Below are 11513 nucleotides of genomic sequence, written 5' to 3' on the forward strand. Positions count from 1 at the left end.
GGAGGAGGAAACGAAAACGTTGGAGATAGTTAAAGCTCGTTCAGACAAGAGAGAGTACCGAAGGATTATCCTCAAGAATTCTTTGACAGTCCTACTGATTAGTGATCCTGAAACCGATAAGGTTTTGCAGTCTTTCTTCATCTAAATCCACCTTTATTCTTACTATTTTCTTTTTCATTTTCTGCTAATTTGATTCATTGCACAGGGAATTGGATTCCTCCATTATTTTATTGATGCTAAAGTTTCTTCTTCTTCTTCTTTTTTAATCTTTCTCTTTGTTTTTTTGTTTTGTGGGTGGAATTTAATTTAGTGTGCTGCTTCAATGGATGTTGGAGTCGGCAATTACAGCGATCCTGAAGGTTTAGAAGGCCTTGCCCATTTTCTAGGTAACAAGTTCCTCACCTCATTTTCTTTTATTTTTTATTTTTTTTTAACGGAGGACTTTTTTGACGTGGAAGTTTTTATTCCACTTTCCTTCTTGCATGCTGACGTGGATTTTGTAAGTTTGTCTTAAAATTCAATTGTCGGCTATTGAAAAGGAAAACAAGAAATACCAGGGAAAAAAAAAATAGTAACCGGAGGAGAAAGAAGAAAGACTCTCTGTGTTTGTAATTAATTTTAAGAAGACTTTGGTGGCATTATTTTATATTTGACGTAAAATATGGAGCATGACTTTGGTGTTCGTCCTTTAGTTAAGTCTTGAAAAAGCATAGCATTAATATTGGGGTTTTTGGTGTTTTGGTACCAACTGCCATTTTCTAGTCTAGCTAGTTGCTTCCCTATCTTGTCAGGAATAAAATGAAAGAAAAAGGTCTTGATTGATTGATAGAATTCTACTTGATGTCATGTCTTTGTTTCTTCGAGAGTTCACATTTATATCCTTTTTTTTTGGCCTAATAACTTTAATGCTCAATTTGTGTTCTGGTTTCCTTCAATTATTTATGATTAAACGGAGAAGAATATATTACCTTTCAGCAGCTTAATTATATGAGCTTTGTGCTTATATGTTGACGATATGAAAATAATGATTCGTTTGAGAATTATATACGAGTGATATAACAAAAACTCAACTACAAAAATATGGATTCCTCCATTTGATGACTTGATATTTCACCTTTATCATGTTCTTTTTCGTTTTCTGAGTTAAATATCACCAACATTAGGTGACATTATTGGTGCTCTGTTTGGATTCCCTGTTTTTGGAGTGTTTTTCAAAAACTAGTTTTTCAAATATAATAAAAATTTTTAAAAAGTACTCTAAAAGATAATCTAAAAATTAGTTTAAATTTTTTTAAAATTTTAAAAATTATCTCAAACTATATTTTAGAAACTTTTCTACTCTTAAATATCCCAAAATTTTTTCTAAAAATATTCTAAAATATACTCTAAAAACTCTGCTACAGCAAAGTTTTTCAAAAACACCCGCAAAAACAGAGATAAATTATTGAATGACCCTGGTAATTTTGATAATTTTGTAAAATTTTGAGAAATAAACATTGACTTGATTAATGAGGATCCTCATTCAAGACTCTTATCATAGTGATGATGATGGCAACTCTTATGGTCAAGAAGTGAGGCTAGTATACATCATTAACAGGAAAATTTAACATGACCAAATGACCAAATTTAATTATTTAAAGATAACACTTAAAATAATGTGGGTATGTTCTTGAATATTTTATCCACTTAACTAATTTTATTAAAGAATTGTTGACCGTCTGCAAGCGCTTAATGCTTAGATTAATATACTCTCACCAGCTGATTTGACAAAGGAATGAGAACTTATACCTTGGTTGTCAAATTTTATCCCAAAAGGAGATTATTGCTTGGAACATTCTCTCATCAGAGTAGCAAAGATTAAGTTGTCTTAATGGTAAAAATTAATACTTATCGAATTTTTTCTCAAATATTAGGTAACAGTCTTGTAAGTTAAATATCAAGTAAGGGAAAACGCACTTTTAGAAAATTTCTATAAAAATTAAAAGAATATCTACAGAATGATTATAAAAACTTTGATAACTTAAAAAAAAAAATAAATGTAAGGTAATCTAAAAAATTCAATTTAATACTGAAATAAAGCATCTATTGTGTATGTGCTCTATTTATTTATTTTGCATGCTTTTTATAATAAAATAAATATACGTTATAATTTGTGAATGCAATTTTGTATACTTTTTTATACATATAAAAAATTGGCATACCTACATGCACTTTGTTTGATCAAAAGTAAAACCTTACACTTATTTTAATTTTCTAGAGTTATTTTTTTCATAATTATTTTATTGAAATTTTGTGTAATTTATATTAAAATAAAGGTTACATCTAATCCGCAAATTTTGAGAACTAAAAGAGGATTTCTGCATAATAAGTAAAAGGGAAGTAAACTAATATGTTCCTTATTAACATAAATCAATTAAGAATTTAAAAATAATGCGTGAGCAAAACTGTGTATAGATTGTAAATTAAGAGGGCCAACACAGCAGAATGCTCATAAGAGGTTCAAATGAACTGGACCGACATTATTGGCCCAATCTAATGCAGACACTTGATTTTTAGCCTAATCCTGCTTACCGACGGGCCCACTCCAACAAGATAGTCTGGCCACTAGCCGGAGCGTGAATTTCGCATCAGCGCGTCAAACGCACGCCCCGCACCAAATGGTTTACTCAATCTTTTGGCCTCTCCTGTGGGAGTGACTATAGTGGAACCCAGTGTCTTCTGTGTGTGTGTGTCTGCGTGTCTTGTTGGGTCAAAGAAGCCTGATTGCAGGGCTGAACCTGGTTGATGCTGTGAAGCCATTTTTTTTAAAAATTTTGTTTATTAAAATAGATTTGTCAGATTATAATGTGGGCTTATTGTAAAATGTGAATTGTGGTGTTGTAATAATACAGAGCATATGCTGTTTTATGCGAGTGAGAAGTATCCAGAGGAAGATAGTTACTCTAAGTTCATCACTGAGGTACTTATCAGATTGCTCATGTGGATTTCTTTTTGTACTATAAGTACTTAACTTTCAGGTTTCTTTTTGATTTTATATGCTTTATCTTTGTTCAGTAATCCAGTTAGCCCCAGTAACAAGTTGGCCTTGATAGTTCAGCATGCCATTCTGATGAATCTTTAGTACTTCAACCTTTTATAGATGAACCATGGTTTATAAATAAATAAAGGAAGGAACTAAATTGCTGTAATAACTAGATGAGCAATTCAAGATGCGAAACATTTCAGCAATCCGTGTTTCTCTTCAAGGCAAAATGTTATTTAAGACTTGAAAATTTGCCTGACTATGGTTTTAATAGCACATTGTCATATGAACTGCTTTTGGCTTAATTGCTGTTTTACTTATGAAAATTAAACAAAAAAAAAGTTGTTATTGGTATTAGAATGAGGGCAGAAGAAAAATACAGGCAATGATGCTCAAAAGACCTAAACTCTCTGCAAGAACATGAAGAGAATAAGTGTGTTATCCTTTCTTATGTTTATGTTGCTGTGCATTTTAGTTTAAGGATATTTAAAAGTTAGAGTAAGGAATTAGAGTCTTATTGCTAGTAGATGGACATGATGGCAAGAAATATGTAGTGCTGGTTTTTTTATGCTCAATGAATGTGATCTTCATGTCAGACTCGTAAAGGAAAAGGTGATTGCTATATGTTGCCAAGTGGTTAATTCTAACTCTAAAGTGGCACTTAACTTGGTGGTTTCTTCCTAGTATTGTGCAGTGGTCAGTAGATGATTTATTCACAAAGAAATGCATATAAAGTGGTGTTTCTGTGAAGAAAACTCCAACTGATTTTTCATAAATAGGTGTCTTCACTTGACATCTTCCCAATAGCTAATAAGGCTGGTAAATTATAGGGACTGAGATTGGTTAAGGGAAAGGATGAAACCAGTTTTATGAAGTGAAGGATTGCTTAATGTATTCACAAAAATTCGAGCTTAGGACTAACATCTATTTTCAAGTATACCAGGGTTTCTTTACAAGTACCTTCAGTACTGCCCCATCCCATAATAAGAGTTTATGTGCTATTGGTTGTCATTATATAAGAACAAAGATGAAATGATGGTTTGTTCTCTTCTGTGCATAATTTGGTTGAACCTTGAAGTTCATTTGCAGGCTAATATATCATGTTTGGTTTAAAATCTAAGCCATTTAAAATGCCGATGAGTTATCATCTTGAATACATAACTTTCTTTTACTTGTGACAAGAAAATCAAATAAGGAAGACTGAATGCCAAACTCATGGCTAATTTTCTGCTTTGTTGGTTCTCTTTGTGCTTTATGGCCAATATTAGGCATAGATACGTGAGTATGCTCATTTTTCTGGAGTAGTTGGATTATGCTTTTGTTTTGCTTTTCTAAGAGATTATAGATAAGCGGGTGAATTGCAAACTGTGTCTGCCACACCCTATGAAAGAGAAGAAAAAAGATATGCAACACTTAAAGAGGGACAAAAGGCATAAAAGAAACAAGAAACAAATAAAAAACCTGGTAGCATAGGAGACCATTCTTAATTTTCATGGGATTGTTATCTTTTTCTTTCCAGCATGGGGGTATCACAAATGCCTTCACATCTTCTGAGCATACCAACTACTATTTTGATGTCAATCCTGATTCATTTGAAGAAGCTCTGGACAGGTTAGGATCCTTCCTTACCACAAATCAGTATCCTTGATTTTTTCACATAGCATGTCTCTTTTGGAAGCCTTAGTCTGGTTTATTTTTTCAGATTTGCACAGTTCTTTATCAAACCATTGATGTCGCCTGATGCTACAACAAGGGAAATAAAAGCTGTTGATTCAGGTTGGCAACTTCCTTTCTTTCTCTCATATATCTCTCAAGCTCATAACACTAAATTATAATGCTGACTCTCTCTCTCTCCCTTCCTCTCCCTCCCTCCCTCCTCAGAGTACCAAAAGAATCTTCTATCTGATGGTTGGAGGATGAGCCAGGTATTCTATGGTATTTTTTTGCCTGGTAGTCCTATTTTCATTGCACAAAAGTATTTTGCCTGTTTTTTAAGCTTTCTTTTCCATTGCAAAAGGAACTAACTTATTTGAAATTATTTTAATGCAGCTGGAAAAGCATCTCAGTTCAAAAGATCATCCTTACCATAAGTTCAGCACAGGTTTGGAGTCCAATCTATGATTTTTGTCAATTTGATTCTGCACCACTAATTTTTGGGCATGCCTTGGAGTTAAAGTTTTATCTCGTTGATTTGTAAAATACCAAATTAAGCTAACTTAATTTCACTAATTCTGGTGTTGTGTTTTGATGCTTCGTCCTTCTTTCCTTATTGATATCTTTCGTGTCTAACATTTCCTGAAGATTGCTTAGAAAATCTAACAGACAAACATTGGGCTTAACCTGTAATTCTCCTGCTCAAGATGTATGTATTGTTGATATCACTCTCAATAGTGCTGAAATTTAAATACCAAAAGTTCTAGAAGTTCAGCATAGAAAAGTAGAGTATCTGGTCCATCTTAAGATGAAAGCAAAATTAAAATGAGAGATACTGATATTTTAGAATATGTATATAAGGTGGAGATGCAGTTAGGTTATGTGAAAGGAATACCATGTGAGAAACTTGAAAAGAAGGCATATAATCAATTTTCCTTTTGGTATGTGACCTAATTATGTCTGCTTGAGGAACACCTATTTTAATATGTTCCTCTAAACAATCTTTGTCTTTATCTAAAATTTCAGTTGTCAAAACAGTGTCCCAAGCTCCACAAGAAGATAAGAAATCCACTTTCATGTCTGTGTCTTCCGGATCTTGCAATGGAAGTACTAGGCAATTTCATTTCGGAAAAAAGAAAAAAAAATAAAGACCAGAATAGTTTTTATAGGTCAATAATGTGATTCAAAATTTGTGGCATTGTTAATTCTTTGTTTTACTCAATCAAACATTCAGTGACATGATCATTGAGAAAATATCTGGAAGAGAAGTAGTAGACTGAGAATAAAACATTTTTATGGTCATATATGGTTCTTTCTTTATCTTTCGTCAAACTTGTAGGCAACTGGAATACTTTAGAGTTGCGGCCAAAAGAAAAAGGACTAGATACAAGGCAAGAGCTCCTCAAGTTCTATAAAGAATATTATTCAGCTAACATTATGCATCTAGTTCTCTATGGAAAAGGTGAGATGAAGATTTTACCATACTAAGTTTCTTCGGCTCTGCAATTACAGTTGTCATAATCTTTTTATGGTTTTTTTACGAGGCAGACAGCCTTGATATCTCCCAAAAGCTTGTTGAGAATAAATTCCAGGAAATCCTCAATATTAATAGAAGTCATGTGCGTTTTATTGGCCAGCCTTGCTCACCAGAATACCTTCAGGTAGTATTATTTTTTCCTTCGTGCTTCATTTAGTACTTTTAAGTCAGATATTTGATCTCAAAGCCATCATAGAAAATAGCATAGATTAATTTTGTTGTCAGGCATCCTTGTTCTCCTTATTTCTTTCTTTTCTCTTTCATGGCAATTTGGAATTCGTTATTTTACTCCATCAAAGACTGCTATATACTATTATTAGATGCTAGTTTCTTTTGAATCATCATTTTAAGTGCAAACTTTTATTTCCTTTGATTAACAGAATTATGTTACTATGTAAGTGAAACAATAATAGACATTGTTTTCTAAAGATAGATGTTGTATTCATATATTGGAAAATCTGTGTCTGTATGGAGATCTATATCGGTATTCTACTACAAGCATAGCTGTCATGTCTAAAGCTGCACAAGTCTTGAAGATGTCTTGAGTACCTTTTTTTCTCGACCATTTTTCTGTAAGAGAATATTCATGGCTGAGGATATAGCTGCATTTAGTCTTTTATGAACAAAAGCATACTATAATTCTCGAAATGCTTAAGTTAGAAAATAGTACTGTATTTAGGAACTTACATGAATATTTGTCATCTACTTTCAACTTGATTGGTTAACTTTATAAAGTTCCTTTCTTCTACTCTTCTGATTTATTAATGAGATAACTTTGTTGCTGTCATTTTGGCATGCCCTTGAATTCAGATTTTTGTGAAAGCTGTTCCGATAACAGAAGGCCACAAGTTGCGAGTAACATGGCCAATAACTCCGGGTACACTTCACTACAAGATGGCTCCAAGTGGTTACCTGAGCCACTTAATTGGCCATGAAGGAGAGGGATCTATTTTTTATATTTTAAAAAAGTTGGGTGAGTTTCTAATCTCCTTAATTCTCTGAAGGCTTCAAAAGCAGACCTTATTGAGATAGGCAGTGGTTAATGTTAGTTGATAATGCTCCAGAATTTAAATCTTTTGCACTGCAAGTTTGAGGTGCTGTTGAATGATATTGTGCCGATATTGGCTCGTTTTTAGAATTTACTATCTGCTCCCTTTTTTCTTCCCATACTTTATGTGATCATAATTCTAGATCAGCAAAACATATTTCTTGTGAGGAATGAAGGTTATGTAATTTTGTCCAAACATCAGCAATGGCCTTTCCACCGTCCTGTTTGGAGCAATAGTTTCTTTTTAACTGAGTTTGGTTATACACGGAGGGGTGGCTGGCTAAAATTTCAAGCACTATACGTATGCCATTATCCATTATTATTACTATTTGGTTACCATTATTCTGTATCTTGACCCTTATGATTCTGGGGATGCTCATTATTAGAGTATATCTTATGGGGGTAATATTCTTGTTTAATAACCACCGATTGTGGCTTCTTAATAACTAGTTACAACTCTGGCAGGTTGGGCAAGTAGTTTATGGGCTGGGGGATCAGACTGTGCACATGAATTTGCATTTTTTCAAGTAGACATTGAATTGACAGATGCTGGTCATGGTAAGTGCTCTTAATCTTTTCTTTAGCAAATAATTACAAGTTTGCTTTATTCCCTCATTTTTCCGAAGGAAGAGAGTGTGAGTGGAGAGTGTGACAGCCCCACCTCACCCTAAGGCGAACCAAAGGGTTCGGCGGATCGCCTGCCCAGCTCTCGCCAGGACTACGGAGTCGATTCACACAAACCCAATATAGTACGCGCGATAGGATCCAAAAAAAACGAACAATCGGAAACCACTAAGGTGAGAACATGCCTACCAAACCATAAAATCATGGTCTCAATGGAATACATTTAATAGATAAGGTTAAACACTTATACATATATTTACATTGGAGTCTTGAACAAATTAACATACAGTGCAATCCGAGGTACTCATACTACACAAAATACAATTAGGGTTTCGTTTTCAAAAGAGTTCAACAACATGACATATATACTAGCTTGACCCTTTTCTTCCAAAATCGTGATTTCCAAGTTTGTCCCCTGTAAGGAAAACAAAGGCAACAGAAAAGGGTGAGCTTACGCTCAATGAGGTACCAATCATATAGGGGTAAAATCATGGCCTTTCACGTTTAATCTATCAGATACATATACCAGATATAAAGGAAAACATTTAGACACAGTGATTCAAAGGGAAATGATACAAATGGCTCTCAGGAGCCAGATTTTCATTTGTAGTACTTGATCCGAACCCGTTGACTCTCCGTCAACGTAAATAGAACTAACATATCCGTAGACCCCACTTTATACCAATTTTCGTCCACCAAACATATCCCTACCGGGCCCGAACTCCATTTAGGAACAATAATGGTAATACTCGAGTATACCGGAATCAAGAGTCTCAATACTCAAAGATTCCCAGAACAGACTACCATGGTTCGTTAACTAATCGATCAGACCCTTGCCGGCCCGACTTGAGTAACTAGCCACAGGTGTTGAATTCAGAGGTCACAGAAAGGTCGTTGGATACCAACCTCCAAACGACGTCCGAACAGACTCAGATACAGTTAACAGATTATACACAGTAAATAGGCATATAGACAGACAAGAGAATGAGTGTGATAAAGTACACCATCGTCTCAAACAGAATAAACAGATAGTGCAGTCATTTAAATCGCAGATTGTAGGGGCAGAAACCAAGTTAAGCAGCAGATAAGGGGAGTAGTACACTCACCGGTTCCAGTACAAATACTTCAAAAGTTTTTTACCCAGAATGGCTTTAATCGCCAAGAAATCCTAAAATAATCAAGATAAAACAATTATAGTTCGCACATCCACAAACCCAGTAAATGGAATGCATAAATGAGAATCGACTACATGTCGTACGCCTTTCCAGGTTAAGTACTAGTACAGAAGAATAAAAATATGACTTTTGAGTAAAAAGATAACAGTTGGTCCTAGGGTTACAAACAACCCTCAAAACCATTCATTTTTACTAAGATCAACTTAATTGAAGGAATCGCGTAGCCCTAAAATTTTGGGCAGCATACCCTCTGTATTTACCTATTTTCCCAGTCACTTATGGTTTCATTATTTTTCTCAATCAATCCCAAAGTCATACGCAATATAAATTCATCACAACAGCCGTTCAATAGGCTCGAAGTCATTCAAGTACAAGATTTAGTTAGGAAAATGACCGGAAATGAGCTTTAAGATAGGAAACCAAAAAGGCAGATTCACCGCTACTTAGCGTATCGGACATAACTGAAACTACGCTTATTGGATTGAAGTGCAAGTTATACCGTTTCGAAACTAAGACAGAGGGTTATAACTTTGATGGAGACTACTTAGTCCAGTTCTCACCCTAACTAGGTCAAATTTACCAAAACAATCCCAAATTTTCCAGTTCGAAACTTACTGTGAAATTCAACTAGCAGTCCTAATTCATTCAAGCATATCTCAGCACACACAACTCCGATTCAGGTAATCCCAAAGTCATTTGAAAGCTAAGATACAAGGCTATAATTCTTCAGAAGACATCGACAATCAATTCAGTAATATTCCTGGTCAAACTAACCACTTACAGAGGCTGATTATCATTTTTGACAGAAACAGGGCAGCAGGGGTAATTCTGTCTTTTCACAGGCTACGGAGGTCGGATTGGGCTGAAATTTTACAGGCAGCTATAAAACATCATTTCCTACAACTTTCATGTTTTAACCTAAGGCTAATTCGGCCTTCTTCCTATCCAAACAGTACCGGGCAGAACTAACCCTAATCTGGAATTTTCCGCACAAAGTGAAAATTTTCCGCAATTAGCTACAATTTACGCACTAAGAGTCCATTCTAGACCATTCCAAACCATCATCCATGGCCACACAATATTAAACATATAAAAACAGAAAAATCAAGAATAAATATAAAAATTCACCAATCTCTACCAAAAGTCAAGAAATCTTCCACCAAATCACATCTTTAACCAACACAAGTCATTAATTTAACATTATCAAGACCAAAGATGGAATTCCTTAGCTACTGACCTTGCAACCTCAAGAAAGGAAGCTACTTAGCACCACTTTCTTCCAATCCACTTCACCAACTACTTCAATACCACTTAGCTAAGGGTTTCTGTAGAGTGATTTGAAGTTTTATCAGTTAGATTTGAAGATTGGAGCAAGTTTTGGAAGGAATATGTTGAAGGTTTTTCTTTCTTTTCTCTCCAAGATGTTCGGCCAAGAGGATGAAGAAAGTGATGAATTGTTGGTCAATTTTGATTAATTGGTAAAGGTAAGTAAGATGGTCAAAGTCAAGAATAAATCACAAGGTGACACTTGTCACCCTTATTTAATGCAACTCTATCCTTTTGTCTCTCCAATGATAATCCATCTAGGTAATTTCTAATTATTTCTTAACACCTGATAAATTAAACCCGGTATACACAACTTAACTTAATTGGCCGAATTTTATCAAACTTAACGCACTAGTGGGTCCCACATCCGGTATACACTCTTAAAACCTTATAAACTAACTTATACTAGAAAAATGATTTAAAAATCATATTTATTCATAAAAATTATTTTTAAAATTTTTCGAATAAAGAAAATGTGGAAAAAACGTGCAATTAAAAGAAAATAAAACCTAGAAATTAAGAAAATTACGGGTCCTCACAGAGAGGGCTTGGATTGAGCATTTGAAATTTATATTGAAATTTTTAACACAATAGTTTATTTTCCTTCACATGAAAAAATAGGTGTAACTTGTGTAGAATTTTCTGTTTTGAGTTGTGATATCGTCTTTAAATCTAATCACAGAGCACTATCAGGAGATTGTGGGGCTGGTTTTCAAATATATTGACCTCCTTCAGCAATCCGGAGCGCAGAAGTGGATCTTTGATGAGGTGAATAGTTGCACCTCATACCATTGAAGTGCGAACTTTATTTTTGTACTATTGACATGGCCTATCTTGTGCGTCTCTTTGCTGGTGACAAAAGAATTTGATGTATTTCTAAAGAAAATATTATGTTTTTATTTCATTTTTAGTACTCAAAGAAACAAAGAAATACACCAGCTCACAAAAGCAACTTATTGAGTATGACTTCTCCAGAAATGTTCTTATGTAAATATCTACAAATGAAGCATCATATATCTGGAGAAGACAACCTGCAAAATATCAGATAATCACATCTGGTGTCATATGCGGAAGGAACTATTGATTTTCAGATTGGAAAGTTAAATACCTCAATGTTGTCTTCTGCAT

The sequence above is a fragment of the Coffea arabica genome, chromosome 6e (assembly GCF_036785885.1).
Source record: "Coffea arabica cultivar ET-39 chromosome 6e, Coffea Arabica ET-39 HiFi, whole genome shotgun sequence".
Taxonomy (NCBI): Eukaryota; Viridiplantae; Streptophyta; class Magnoliopsida; order Gentianales; family Rubiaceae; genus Coffea; species Coffea arabica.